Below are 15,636 nucleotides of genomic sequence, written 5' to 3'. Positions count from 1 at the left end.
CATTGTATTGGAAGGACAATGTGGAGTTTAAAAATCTGTTGCCACTGAGTTGATTCGAACTCATAGCGACCCTATAGGACAGTAAAACTGCCTCATGGGGTTTCCAGGGAGCACCTGATGGATTCAAACTGCTGACGTTTTGGTTAGCAGCCATAGCTCTTAACCACTACGCCACCAGTGTTTCCATATGGAGTTTAGAATATATATATATATAATTCATGTTTCTTAAATTACGTACCTTAGTGTACCCAAAGATCTGGCTAGGTGGATATGCCTGTGTGTCCTTAATTTATGGAACAGTGTAAAAATAGTCATATAAGAGAATGTGAGTGAGAGGAGAAATGTGTATTTTTAGAGAATCCCCATTTGAAAAACACAATTATAAGAGATATCTAATTTTAGAAACATGGTTCAATTTTTAAAAATCATAGACCAATGCAGTAAGTCAAAACACTATTTATTTCTCTTGCTCCTACTTCATGCCTTAATAAAATCTCATCAGGCATCATGGAAAGAATATTTGTTTCTGAAAAGATGCCAGTGAGTTGGTATTTGACCTATATATATAGCAAGTTAATATAAATTTATATAAAACCCATTACCATTATATAAGACCCCAAAAATAGAAATATTATCTAAGAAAAAGACAACAAAGACCAAGCCAGTTGCCGTTGAGTCGATTCCAACTCATAGTGACTCTTCCAGGACAGCGTAGAACTGCCTCATAGGATTTCCAGGGCTGTGATCTTTATGGAAGCAGACTCCCACATCTTTCTCCCACGGAGGGGCTAGTGTGTTCGAACCCACGACCTTTTGGTTAGCAGCTGAGCGCTTTAACCACTGCACCACCAGGCTTCCAGTGCTACAGGACTAGCACTTTATATTCTGTTGGAATAGATAGAATTGCCATTTGATGGGATTTCAGGGTGTGACCTGAAAATATTTGTCCCTCCTCCTGAAATCCCATCAATTAATTAGAGCATTATTTGGATTGGCTTTACAGGTTACAAAACAATTTTCTATAGCTGGACCATCCTGAAAGCAGAGTTGTTTCCCTATTCGGAAAGGGCCATTTAGTTACCCTACGGGGGCCTGTTTTCCTCCCAATGTTTAAAATTGGTGGTAGTGATATTCCCATCCATACATGTCAACCACTTATATACTTTGGTATGAATTAACTAAATCAGACTGAGTCCCTTCTAAACCTAGCTAAGATTTGCTGAGATGAGATCAACCCAATGAGAACAGTTTTGTATAAAAAGGAAGCAGGGCAGGGGGCGGGGGGGGGTGGGTGGGGGAAGGAAGGAGAAGTAATTTTGATTCTTGTCAAGGAGAGCAGGCACAAACCAAGCCAAGAAAAGCCAGTGCGAGAATTCCAGAGGCAGAAAGAAAGAGGTTGCTTCTGGGGGGCTGACGTCAGAGCCCCGACATCGTGAGACCAGTGTGCGCCGTCTGCAGGGAACGCTCTGTCCTGGGCACCCCTACCGTTTAAAAGAATCCACCAGCTTGCAAGGTAACTCCCCGGCTCTTAGCAGTGGGCCAGAGACGCTGTCATGCTCAGGCCAACAGAATGCTGTTGGGTTAGGAGATGGGATGGGGGTGGGAGGGGAGCAAAGTCTGATTTTTGGCAAAGCAGAGTGTTCCGGAATTTAATTGCCCATTAGCAAGTTATCTTTAGTTAATGTTTGCAGAGAGGCCAAGGGGTTCTGGGGGGCGGTCAGCATTGACAGGGCACCCCTGCAGGCTCAGCCCCTGCAGCTTCTCAGGTCCATGACTTGACACTCATGTAATTTACAATCCAGTTCAAGCCACATGGCTGTGCCCTGTCATTGCCTGTAAAAATGAAAAATTTACCTCCAAACTGGAGCTAAGCTGAACTCTGCTGACCTTCCCGTGTACATGGGAGTCACAGCTTCCCCCCCCAAAACTGTGAGAGAAGAATTATAGTTTAAATAATGTAACTAGAAACACTTTCCAATTAAGAATATTGTAAAATTTTGCATAGGTGAACTTTATCGTATGCTGGGCATTTAAACATGCATACCCAGTACAGGATGGGGTGAGCAAAACCATGCATACTGTGTTGTTGTTGTTGTTAGGTGCCGTCCAGTCGGTTCCGACTCATAGCGATACTATGCACAACAGAATGAAACACTGCCCGATCTTGAGCCATCCTCACAATGGTTGTTATGCTTGAGCTCGTTGTTGCAGCCATTGAGTCAATCCACCTCTTTGAGGGTCTTCCTCTTTTCCGCTGACCCTGTACTCTGCCAAGCATTATGTCCTTCTCCAGGGACTGATCTCTCCTGACAACATGTCCAAAGTATGTAAGACACAGTCTCGCCATCCTTCCTTCTAAGGAGCATTCTGGTTGTACTGCTTCTAAGACAGATTTGTTCGTTCTTTTGGCAGTCCATGGTATATTCAGTATTCTTTGCCAACACCACAATTCAAAGACGTCAATTCTTCTTCAGTCTTCCTTATTCATTGTTCAGCTTTCACATGCATATGACGAGATTGAAAATACCATGGCTACCATGGCTTGGGTCAGGTGCACCTTAGCGTTCAAGGAGACATCTTTGCTCTTCAGCACTTTAAAGAGGTCCTTTGCAGCAGATTGGAAACCCTGGTGGCCTAGTGGTTCAGTGCTACAGCTGCTAACCAAAGGGTCATCCGCCAGGCGCTCCTTGGAAACTCTATGGGTCAGTTCTACTCTGTCGTAGAGGGTCACTATGAGTCGGAATCGACTCGACGGCACTGGGTTTGGTTTTTGGTTTTGCAGCAGATTTACCCAATGCAGTGTGTTTTTTAATTTCTTGACCGCTGCTTCCATGGCTGTTGATTGTGGATCCAAGTAAAATGAAATCCTTGACAACTTCAATCTTTTCTCCGTTTATCATGGTGTTGCTCATTGGTCCTGTTGTGAGGATTTTTGTTTCCTTTATGTTGAGGTGCAATCCATACTGAAGGCTACGGTCTTTGATCTTCAGTAGGAAGTGCTTCAAGTCCTCTTCACTTTCAGCAAGCAAGGTTGTGTCATCTACATAACGCAGGTTGTTAATGAGTCTTCCTCCAATCCTGATGCCCCGTTCTTCTTCATACAGTCCAGCTTCTCGGATTATTTGCTCAGCATACAGATTGAATAGGTATGGTGAAAGAATACAGCCCTGACGCACACCTTTCCTGACTTTAAAGCAATCAGTATCCTCTTGTTCTCTCCAAACAACTGCCTCTTGATCTATGTAAAGGTTCCTCATGAGCACAATTAAGTGTTCTGGAATTCCCATTCTTCGCAATGTTATCCATAATTTGTTATGATCCACACAGTCGAATGCCTTCGCATAGTCAATAAAACACAGGTAAACATCCTTCTGGTATTCTCTGCGTTTAGCCAGGATCCATCAGATATCAGCAATGGTATCCCTGGTTCCACATCCTCTTCTGAAACCAACCTGAATTTCCTGCAGTTCCCTGTCGATATACTGCTGCAGCTGCTTTTGAATGATCTTCAGCAAAATTTTGCTTGCGTGTGATTATTAATGATATTGTTCTGTAATTTCCACATTCGGTTGGACCACCTTTTTGGGAATAGGCATAAATATGGATCTCTTCTAGTCAGTTGGCCAGGAAGCTGTCTTCCATATTTCTTGGCATAGATGAGTGAGCACCTCCAGCGCTGCATCTGTTTGTTGAAACATTTCAATTGATATTCCATCAATTCCTGGAGCTTTGTTTTTCGCCAATGCCTTCAGAACAGCTTGGACTTCTTCCTGCAGTACCACTGGTTGCTGATCATATGCCGCCACTTGAAATGGTTGAACATCGACTAATTCTTTTTGATATAATGACTCTGTGTATTCCTTCCATCTTCTTTTGATGCTTCCTGCATCGTTTAATATTTTCCCCATAGAATCCTTCACTATTGCAACTCAAGGCTTGAATTTTTTCTTCAGTTCTTTCAGCTTGAGAAACGCCAAGCATGTTCTTCCCTTTTGTTTTTCCATCTCCAGGTCTTTGCACATGTCATTATAATACTTCACTTTGTCTTCTCGAGATGCCCTTTGAAATCTTCTGTTCAGTTCTTTTACTTCATCAATTCTTCCTTTTGCTTTACTTGCTCGACATTCGAGGACAGGTTTCAGCTAAGATTTCAGACTAAGACAGACTAGGAAGAAGGACCCGGCAGCCTACTTCGGAAAAGTATTAGCCAGTGAAAACCTTGTGAATAGCAGCAGAATATTGTCTGCTGGAACATGAGCCCCCCAGGTTGGAAGGCACTCAAGAGATGACTGGGGAAGAGCCACCTCCTCAAAGTAGAGTCAACCTTAATGACGTGGATGGAGTAAAGGTTTTGGGACCTTCATTTGCTGATGTGGCGTGACTCAAAATGAGAAGAAACAGCTGCAAACATGCATTAATAATCAGAACCTGGAATGTACGAAGTATGAATCTAGGAAAATTGGAAATCGTCATAAATGAAATGGAATGCATAAACATCAATATCCTAGGCATTAGTGAGCTGAAATGGACTGGTATTGGCTATTTTGAATCAGACAATCATATAGTCTACTATGCTGGGAATGACAACACCACCCTACTCCGCCAGTAAGCCTCAGCCCGAAGGCGTTCAGCTTTAGCTCCCTGGGTTGGCAAACTCTGCTCCACCAAGTGCCCCGAGGCACCCCACTCTGCCAGCAAATCTTCTGCCTGAAGGCACTCAGCTGTCTCACTCCGTGGGCCGGGAAGCCCACTATGCTGTCTCCTCCTGCCAGTGTCTCCTGCTGATCTCTCCTACAATCGTTGCTCTGTCTTCACTTCTCACTGTCTTTGGTGTTGCAACTCTCTCTCTCAGTCTCCTGGTTCCAGGAGCTTCTCAGTGCAGAAATCCTGTATCCAAAGGACACCCTCCACTCCTGGCTCTTCTTTCTTTGTCCTGGTGAGATCCTGTGCTCTGAGACTGACTGACTGCTCCTTGAAGCTTAGCGGGAAGGCAAAATGGATCAATCCTCTTGCTCAGGTTCCATACACTTTATTTGCATGGTCTTCACCCAGTCATTTGGTGGGAGTTACAAAGACTATGGCAAGAAGGGCCATAGTTAGTAATTCAGGGCTCTGCGTTAACAAACCTCAAAATGACTGCTCTTGGTTTTTCCTAGTTCATTAATTTATATTAGTTCAGCAGTCACCAATTTTCCATGTGACTCTGGAGAGCCTGACAGCGTGGAACACACAGTCCCAGTGACCTCCTTCCCGAGTTCTGGCACCCCTATTTCCAGCTGCTTTCTGTACATCCTGCAGGCATTTCACACTTAATGCCTCCAAAACAAGAATTTGCCTTCCCTCCTCCCATGTTCCCTAAAACCAAAAAAACCAAACCCGTTGCCATAGAGTCGATTCTGACCCATAGCTACCCTATAGGACAGAGCAGAACTGCCCCACAGGGTTTCCAAGGAGCGGTTGGTGGATTCAAACTGCCAACCTTTTGGTTAGCAGCTGGGCTCTTAACCAATGCACCATCAGGGCTTCCCATGTTCCCTATACCTCACCATTTGCCAAGCTATAAATCTCAGAATAGACCTCAGACAAAGCGGAGCAATGAAGCTGTGCCTGGGTTTGAATCCCAGCTCTGCCTCTTAGCAGCTGTGTGACACGAGGCAAGTTACATGCCCCCTTTGTGTGTTAGCTGCCTCATAGGTCAAATGGGGAAAATAGCGGTAAAGACTTCATGGAATTTTTTGTGAGAAATGAGGTATTAAAGTACTGAAGTACTAAGCATAGTGCCTGGACAGAGTAGATGTCTAAAAACAGCAGGTAATACTATTTCCATTATTAATGATGTCCTTAGGAAGTCTCAGGTCTTCGCTCCTGTTTGCACCCTACCCTCCCTAAATCCAGTTGATTCCACCCTGAATCCATCTGTCTCTTCCACTGCCTCCCTGCAGCGGTTCATCAGCCTGAGAGGTGTTGTAACTTGGCCCACAAAGCCCGGGACACTAGAACCCCACCGATTTCCTTATATCATTGTCTACACCATATTCCTGTGCCTTGTGCTCCCCACCTCCCCCCCCAAAAAAAAAAAAAAAAAAAAACCAGTGGGGATTTTTTCACTTCCTGGAATTAAGCAGCCTTCTGACCACCCAAGGTTTTCCTCTGAAACGCTTTTCTCGCTTTTCCTCTTATTCAGGTCGGCCATTTCCCACTCCCCCAACCTGGTTAACTCCTTCTGATCCTTGGGTTCTTTACTCAGGCACCTGACCTATTAAGCTGCTCCTTGGGTAGCCTTGGAAACCCTATGGGGGCAGTTCTACTCTGTCCTACAGTCTCTATGAGTGAGAATGGACTCCTCCGGGCAGCTTATTTATTATACTCCTTCTTAACACCATTTGCCTTTTTTTTTCTTTGCAATATTTCCCATAGTTGCAATGACGCATTTATTTGTGAGACTGATCAATGTTTGTGTCCTCCACTAGATTATGAATTTCATGAGGGCAGGGCCACCGGGCTGGTGTTTCCAGAACCAGCCCGGTGTACGCTTTTTGTTGAATGAATGAATGAATAAGTGAATGATGTCTTCCTCACTTGGTAAGCTCCATGACCAAGTCTTACTTATTTTCGAGTACTGGGCTCTCACACAGCAGTGTATGACAGAATAACAATTAAATTGCCTCTGCAAACACTTGTTGTTTAATGAATGCTAACACCACCAAGAACTGTGTGGATCTGTATAACTCAAGCTCTTCAGCTGACTTCTGGGCTTTGGGGACCAGCACTATTAGTAGTATATGATGCTTGCGGCTGAGAACATGTTGTTTTTTTTACTTTTCCAGCCTCAAAAAATATGTTTGGATGTGCTAATAGTCCCAAAGGAAGACAACAGCCACGATAAGCCAAGTATTACGTTGAGAACAGAAGTTGAAGTTTCAACACAGGCACAGTCCACAATTTTGCTGAGGGAAGCTGAAGTTAGCAACTTGCATTTAGTACTGAAAGTAACTTTCGTTGCCTTCAGCTTGTGAGCAAAAACTTCTGTGTTCTCAGTGGTGTGCTTGCATAAAGACTCCCACGGAGAGATCTGCTGCTGGTGGGGAGGTTGGAGGTGAGGGGAAGGCTATTCCCTGGGTGTTTTCTAAAATCCCATATAAAAAGTACCTTCTTGTTTTCAAGCAGAATGCCGTATTTATAGAGAATCCTACATGGAAATCCTATCAGTCTGTAGATGTCTCAGACACCGGGATTGGTTTAAGATCTATACATTGCACCCATCAAAGAACTGTCAATGACGTTTTCCACTTATTATTTATAGGACAGGAAGGCAAAGTCCCATTTAGCGTCTGGCGAGCGAGAGACCGAGGACTCGCGTGCCTCCCAGTACCCACTTCAGCTAGAAGCCGCCTCTGGAACTCGTCTCGCTTTTTCTGAAGAGCGACTCAAGCGTAAGGCAGCGGCTCGGGCCTCTTCTCTTTCAGGGGTGGGGGTCTCCGACGGCGGTCCTGCCGGCGAGTTATTTTCTCCGGGAATGAAGGGTTGGGAAGGGCCATGGGGGCGCTGCGCGAAACCAGCAAACAACCCGGGGGTGTAAACAGCCCCCGGCGGCCTCGCAACGGGCGGCGGCGAGTGTGGGCTCGCATTCCAGGTGGGGCCGCGGAAGGGTGGTCGCGCGGGCCCCTGGACAAAGTCCAAGTGGGGCGCGGAGGGAGAGGTCGCGCGGGGCAGGCGCGCGCTCGTTTCTCCCCACGCGGAGGCGGTTGAGGGGAAGAGCGTGGCGTACCGGCGTCGGTCGGCCTGAGGTGTTAAGTCGCGGCAACGGTAACCCTGGGGGCCGAGGCCAACCGCCACCCGAGCCGCCCTACCGCCCGCCGGCGGGCACGCGAGCGCCTCTGCGCCTGCGCGAGCGACCCTGCGCCTGCGCGCCCGCCGAGGCCCCGCCCCCCGGAGCTGCCCGGGCGCGGTGCCGCGCCTCCTCATGGCGGCCGCCGCAGCGTGTGGTATTTAGCGGGAGCGCGCGGCGGGCCCGAGGGAGCGCGCGGCGGGCCCGAGGACGCGCGCAGCGGCGGCAGCGGCGGCGGCCAGGGGGGAGACCGGGCGGCCGTTGCGGGGCGCACTCTCGAGCGGCGGCGGCCCAGGGTGTCCCGTCGGTCTCGGCACGGGGAAGAGCCGGTGGCGCTGCCCGCGGTGGCGGGGATTGGCGGCGGCGACGGAGCGCGTTTGAGCGGGGACTGGGGTCCGAGACGCGCTCTCCGCCCACAGGTAAGTGGGGCCCAGCCTGGAGGGAGGAGCCGGGTGCCGAGGGGCCCCGGAGGAGGGCCCCGGGCCCGCTAATGGCGGCGAGGGCGGCCGGGCCGGGTCGCGCCGCCCGGGCGGGGACGAGGGACCCCGGCGCGGCGACGCCTTTGTCCGGCCCGAGCCCCGCCGCCGGCCCCGCGCCGCCCCCCGCCCCTCCCCTGCCCGCCGCCGCGAGCCGGCTCGCCCCCGCCCCCGGCGTCCCTGCCCGGTGGGCCAGCGGCGGGGTCGGCCCGCGGGGTCGGGCCTGACGGGGAAGGGCGTCCTCGCGCCGGGGTCGGGCCGGCCGGGGGAGGCGCCGTGGCTCCCGCGCCCTCGTGCCGCCTTTGTTGTCAGGGGTCCCGGGGTGTGCGGCCAACATGGCGGAGGTCAGCTGGGTGCGGGCAGCGCCGGCCCTCCCCTCGGGCCTCCCCGCACCGGCCGGGCCCGGGGGCAGCGGAGCGACCCGGCGCCCTTGGGCGCCCCTCCGCCCCCGCACCCCGAGCGCCGTCCCCGATTGGGGTGCGTTCTTTCTGTCTCCGGCCTGAGGCTTCATTGTGCAGCGAGAAGAATGCAGCCTCCTCCCTTGTTTATGTCGCCGGAGAGGAGCGGGTGAAGGGCTGCTAGTGCGGCGCTGGCCTTCTCTGACAAACCCTGGTGCTTCCAGGCGGCCTTTGCCGAGCAGTTTGGGTCCTAACTTAGGAATGTGGGTAAGCTGGGCCACGGCGATGCCGAGGTGTTTTATTTCTGCTCTCGGCCCGTTCCTGGAAAGATTCAGAATTCCTTTGCCCTGACATTGAGCGAAGTCCAGTTTGTGCGTCCGGAAAATCAGAGTCCTGAAGCCACGGACATGGGTACAGGACAGTGACCCGTCTGCCCGTTCCTAAGAGTTGAACATTTACCAGCTGTTGATAGGCGGCTGTCAGGGGTAGATTGTCGGCTCTCCAGCAGTTGAATGTTGAGGGCGTGGGTTGTGAAGTCCCACTCCTGTCCCACCGATTTGTGACCTTGGGCGAGATGCTTAACCTCTCTGTGCTGAATCTTCAGATGACAGTACCTGCCTCCCAGGTTGTTGAGAGAATCGGTGAGAGGACACAGGTGAAGGCCTCGGGGCGGGGGCCCGCACATAGTAGGTGCTCAGTCAGTGCTGTCCTTACAGCTGTTGTTGCTCTTAGTGGCTACTGGATTGACCTCGGCATGATGGTTATGTGGGACTCCAAATTGTTAGCACTTGGGTTTTTTTCTTTTAGTGGTAATGTTAATTGTTATAAAGTGAGGGAGGTTGGACCATCAGTTGACAGGCGATCTGAGATGATGGTACAGATATGCTTAACCCCTGTTCGGGCCACATCCGCCTGTGCCTCTGTGGCCCCATAAGGTTATCTTGGTGGGAGAAGGGACTTATTGGAGTGGGGAGATCCCATCTGTCTCTCACGAGCTCTCCTGGCCTTCGTCGGTCCACACCAGCCCTGGGGTGGCAGGGGGTCCCAGCGCCCGTTTGGGGCTGCCTGTCCCACTGCGCCGGCCCCAGGCGGGGACCACGCAGAAACTCCGTGACGCCCGAGGCCGATGCTGAGAGGCAGGATTGCTGCGGTGGCGGAGCGGGAAAGGCGACTGTCCTGCGTGCCTCTCCTGTGTTTAATACGGTGTTCACACAACGTCCAAATCACATCACATCCTGTTTCACCGGACGTTCAGCGTTACCTGTGTTTGGCAGTTTCTATTGTATGGGATTTGAATGGGAAGATCTTATGTGGTTTGGAGTTTAAAAAACCAAATTAGATTAAAATCAGGTTCCCTTTTAGTAGTTTTACGTTTATGGATCAGTTCACTTTCGAGCAGGGCTTCAAACCGGTTCCTTCAGATTTGAACCGCTGCTCAGCATTTGCTTTTCTAACAAGTTTCCTGCTGAGAGTTTGTATTTCCACCCCAGATATACTGAATCAGAATCTACATTTTAACAAGATCCCCAGGTGATTTTTATGTATAACCTACGGGGAACTTGTTAGAAATGCAAATGTCAGCAGGGGTTTGAACCAGAACAACCGGTTTGAAGCCCTGTTTTCAAGAACTTCTGAGTTCACGAACTTGAAAAAGTGGGACAGTAAACCGTTTAAATGAGTGTTAGGTGTCTGTGGTGTCCAGCATCTCTTTTGGAAGTTACTAAAGAGCAGACTATAGTGTGGTGACAAATGCGATGGTAATTTTATCAGGGAGATGCTGCCTTAAATTGTGGTGGAAAGGATTTGGTGAACTGTTGGGAAAACTTTGTTATGGGTGGATTATAGAAATCGGAAAGTAAATAAAGGCATAGATTTCCTAGTTTGGGATGGCTGGTTGCAATCCTACCCAGAAATTTTTGCCTTTTCTTCTTTTCTTTAGATATGTTATAGAATTTGTTTAAATGGCCCCTTTTAGTATCTTTCTAGCATAATTTAGTAACATCTTAGTCATATTTTAAACCGACCAAACCAGTTGATGTTGAGTGGATTTTGACTCAGTGACTTTATAGGACAGGGTGGAACTGCCCCATAGGGTTTCCAAGGCTAAATCTTGAGGGAAGCCAACTGTTACATCTTTCCCGAGGAGAGACTGGTGCGTTTGAACCATTAACATTTTAGTTAGCAGCTGAATGCGTAACCACCATGCCACCAAGGCTCCTCATTTTAAACTGAAGTATGGCATAATTAATAGATACGAAACTTAACTTCCTAGGATAAGTATTCCACAAAATGCAAATTAAGATGCAAACTTAATTCAATTTAGCTAGTCTGTTTCCTCTGAGCTTTGGGAAAATTCTTACAAAATTGCTGGAGAGCAATATTCTTTAATATCTGTAATTAGAATGTTATAATTAGACTAAAATTAATTTGAGTTATAAAGGAAATATCTAGCTATGGTAACATTGACATAAGGTGAAAAATAGGACTTTATATTCAGCAGTGAGTTTTAAGCGTAGTGTTTTGAAAACAGGTCTTTCACAGTCAGGGTAACAAAGCTAGTTTAGTGACTTTGCATAGTGGTAAGTGACCAGGTAAACTGTATTTTAAAGCAATTGGGTAGTTGATTTTTTTCTTTAATTTTACTCATTCCTAGGGTTGGAGGTTTTTCTCTTTGCATAATGAGATCTATTACAGAATTTTTTCTTGTATTAATTATGGAATTTTTGTATATAGTTCGTAACATTCAAATTTTAGATTTTTTTTGATACAGATAATCTCACTTTAAACAAAACCTAGTATATGAAAACTTCAGGGCCCCCCTCACCCAAACAAACAAAAACCAGGAGTGATTTTTTTTCTTCCTTACAAAAAGTACCCTTAATGGTATTCTGTAAAATAGCAATATCGTGAATGTACTGTATTATTTTTTTCTATTGAGCTTTAGGTGAACGTTTACAGCTTAAGTTAATTTTTCATACAAAAATTTACACACGTATTGTTATGTAACCCTACTTGCTATCCCTATAATGTGACAGCACACTCCCCCTTTCCACCTCGCATTTCCTGTGTCCATCCAGCCAGCTCTTATCCCTTTCTACCTTCTCATCCTCTTTGGACAGAAGCTGCCCATTTGGTGTCCTGTATCTGCTTGAACTAAGAACCATACTCTTCATGAGTATTATTTTATGTTTTATAGTCCAATCTAATGTTTATCTGAAGAATTGGCTTTAGGAATGATTTTAGTTCTGAGTTAACAAAGTCCGGGGCCATATCTTCGGGGGTTCCTCTAGTCTGAGTCAGACCACTAAGTCTGGCCTTTTTATGTGAATTTGAGTTCTGCACCACACTTTTATCCAGCTCTGTCATGGAGTCTCTGTTGTGTTCCCTGTAAGGGTGGTCATTGGTGGTAGCCAGGCACCATCTAGTTCTTTTGGTCTCAGGCTGATGGAGTCTCTGGTTTATGTGGCCCTTTTGTCTCTTAGGCTAGTATTTTCCTTGTGCCTTTGGTGTTCTTCATTCTCCTTTGCTCTAGGTGGGTTGGGACCAATTGATGCCTCTTAGATGGTCGCTTGCAAACTTTTAAGGCCCCAGATGCTGCTTAACAAAGTGGGATGCAAAACATTTTCTTAATAAATTTTGTTGTGCCAGTTGACCTAGATGTCCTCCGAAACCATGGTCCCCAGACTCCTGCCCCTGCTACTCTGTTCCTCGAAATGTTTGGTTGTATTCAGGAAACTTCTTAGCTTTTGGTTTAGTCTAGTTGTGCTGACTTGTCCTGTATTGTGTGTTGTCCTTCCCTTCACCTAAGATAATTCTTGTCTACTGTGTAGTTAGTGAATTCTCCTCTCCCTCCCTCCCTACCTTTGTAACCATCAAAGAATGTTTTCTTCTGTGTTTAAACTTTTTCTTGAGTTCTTATAATTGTGGTCTCATACGATATTTGTCCTTGTGACTAATGTCACACAGACAATGCCTTCCAGATTCATCCCATGTTGTGAGATGCTTTGCAGATTCATTCTTGTTCTTTATCATTGCATAGTATTCCGTTGTGTGTATATACCATAATTTGTTTATCCATTTGCCTTGTTGATAGGCACATAGGTTGTTTCCATGTTTTTGCTATTGTGAGCAGTGCTGCAGTGAACATGGCTGTGTATATATCTATTTGTATAATGGCTCTTATTTCTCTAGGATATATTCCAAGGAGTGGGATTGTTGGATCGTATGGTACTTCTATTTCTAGCTTTTTAAGGAAGTGCCAAATGGATTTCCAAAGTGCTGTACCATTTTACATTCCCACCAGCAGTGTATAAATGTTTCAGTCTCTCCTCAACCTCTCCAACATTTATTATTTTATGTTTTTTGATTAATGCTAGCCTTGCTGGGGTGAGATGGTGTTTCATTGTAGTTTCGCTTTGCATTTCTCTAATGGCTAATGATGGTGAGCATTTCCTTATGTATCTGTTAGCTGCCTGAATTTCTTCTTTGGTGAAGTTCCTGTTTGTATCTTTTGCCCATTTTTAAGTGGGTTATTTGTCTTTGTTGTTGAGATTTTGCAGTATCTCGTAGATTCCAGAGATCAGACCTTGATCAGGTATGTCGTAGCCAAAAATTTTTTCTCAGTCTGTAGGTTGTCTTTTTACTCTTGGTGAAGTCTTTTCATGAGCGTGTTTGATTTTTAGGAGATCCCAGTTATCTGGTTTCTCTTCTGATGTTTGTTCATTGTTAGTTATGGTTCGTATTATGTTTATACCATGTATGAGAGCCCCTAGTACTGTACCTGTTTTTTTCTTCCACGATCTTTATAGTTTTAGATTTTACATTTAGGTCTTTGATCCATTTTGAGTTAGTTTTTGTGTATGGTGTGAGGTGTTGATTCCGTTTCATTTTTCTGTAGATGGATATCCAGTTTTGCCAGTACCATTTGTTAAGGAAACTTTCTCTTCAGCATTTTTGGACTTCAGCCTTGCTGAAGATCAGCTGTCCGTAGGTAGATGGATTTACTTTTGAGTTCTAAATTCTGTTGCATTGGTCTGTGTGTCTTTTGTTGTATCAGTATCAGGCTGTTTTGACTACTGTGACTGTATCGTAGCTTCTGAGATCAGAGAGTGTGAGGCCTCCCACTTTGCTGCTGTTCTTCAGTAATGCTGTGCTTACCCGGGGTCTCTTTTTCCAGGTAAAGTTAGTGATTTGTTTCTCTGTCTTGTTAAAGATTGCTGTTGGAATTTGGATCAAGATTGCATTGTATTTGTAGATTACCGTGGATAGAATTGATATTTTAACAATGTTAAGTCTTTCTATCCATGAGCATGGTATGTTTCCATTTACATAGGTCTCTTTCGGTTTCTTTCGATACTGTTTTATAGTTTTCTTTGTATAAGTCTTTTATGTTGTTAGATTTATTCATAAGTATTTTATCTTTGGGGGCTGTTGTAATTGGTATTGTTCTCCTGATTTCTTTCTTGGCATTCTCTTTGTTAGTGTAGAGGAATCCAACTGATTTTTGTCTGTTGATCTTGTACCCTGCCACTTTGCTGAATCCTTCTGTTAGTTCCAGTAGTTTTTTGTGGAATCTCTGGGATTTTCTACGTATAGGATCATCTGCAAATAGGGATAGTTTTACTGCTTGCTTATCAATTTGTATGCTCTTTATTTCTCTTTCTTGCCTTATTGCTTTAGCTGGGACTTCCAGTACAGTACTGAGTAAGATTGGTGATAGAGGGCATCCTTGCCTGGTTCTCATTCTCAAGGGGAATGCTTTCAGTCTCTCTTCGTTGAGAATAATTTTGACTGTTGGTTTTGTATATGTGCCCTTAATTATGTGGAGGAATTTCCCTTCTATTCCTATTTGCTGAGAGTTTTTATCAGGAATGGGTGTTGGACTTTATCAAATACTTTCCCTGCATTGATTGAGAACATCATGTTGGGCCATCCTTGCATAGCTGGTATGAGTCTCACTTGGTCATGATGTATTATTTTTTTGCTATGCTGTTGAATTCTGTCGGTTACAATTTTGTTGAGCATTTTTGTATCTGTATTCATGAGAGATGTTGATCTATAATTTTCTTTTTTAATGATGCCTTGGCCTGGCTTAAGGAGCCCTGGTGGCGCAGTGGTTAAAATCACTCAGCTGCTAACCAAAAGGCCAGAGGTTCAAACCCACCAGCTGCTCTGCGGGAGAAAGATGTAGCGGTCTGTATGCATAAAGATTTATAGCCTTGGATATCCTATGGGCAGTTCTTCTCTATCCAGTAGCGCCGCTATGAGTTGGAATTGACTCGACATCAGTGGGCTTGGTTTCGTTTGGTTTGCTTTGGGTTGCCTGGCTTTGGTATCAGGATTATGCTGACTTCATAGAATGAATTCAGGCATATCCTTTCCTTTTCTTTGTTCTGGAATGGTTTGAATAGTATTGGTGTCAACGCTTCTCTGAACGTTTGATAGAATTCTCCAGTTAAGCCGTCTGGGTAGACAAGGGCTTTTTTTTTGTTGTTGTTGGGAGTTTTTTTTATGGTCTCTTCAGTTTCTTTTTTTGTTATGGCTGTGTTAAATTTTTGTACCTCAGTTTGTGTAAGTCTAGGTGTGTAATGTGTTTCAAGAAATTTGTGCATTTTTTCTAGGTCTTCTAATTTGTTGGAGTATAATTTTTTTTTATAATACTCTGTTATCCTCTTTATTTCAGTTGGTTCAGTTGTAATATCACACAACCCATTTCTTGTTTGGGCTGTTTGCATCCTTTCTTTTGTCATTTTGGCTAGTGGTTGGTTGATTTTATTGATTGTTTCAAGAAACCAACTTCTAGTCTTGTTGATTCTTTAGATTGTTTTTCTATTTCATTTATTTATGCTCTAGTCTTTATTATTTCCTTTCTTCTGGTGGCTATGGGCTTTTGTTGCTCTTTTTTTATTTGTTTCAGTTGTAGGATTAAGGTATT

General features: G+C 45.7%; 1 protein-coding gene across 2 annotated transcripts in view; it reads left to right on the top strand.

The window, feature by feature from the left end:
* Positions 1-7,321: 7,321 nt before the first annotated feature.
* The window catches only part of SIAH1 (siah E3 ubiquitin protein ligase 1), a 49,339-nt gene continuing 41,024 nt past the window's right edge, over positions 7,322-15,636 (top strand). Inside the window, exon 1 of one of the 2 annotated variants that reach the window (XM_023555681.2) lies at positions 7,322-7,433. The gene's annotated coding sequence lies outside the window, so the exon portion shown is untranslated. Of the gene's footprint in view, positions 7,434-8,116; positions 8,248-15,636 lie in introns of those variants that run through there. The other variant, XM_064274139.1, reaches the window with a different exon arrangement.

The sequence above is a fragment of the Loxodonta africana genome, chromosome 21 (genome assembly GCF_030014295.1).
Source record: "Loxodonta africana isolate mLoxAfr1 chromosome 21, mLoxAfr1.hap2, whole genome shotgun sequence".
Lineage (NCBI taxonomy): Eukaryota > Metazoa > Chordata > Mammalia > Proboscidea > Elephantidae > Loxodonta > Loxodonta africana.
This window is presented reverse-complemented; position numbering and strand designations above follow the sequence as displayed.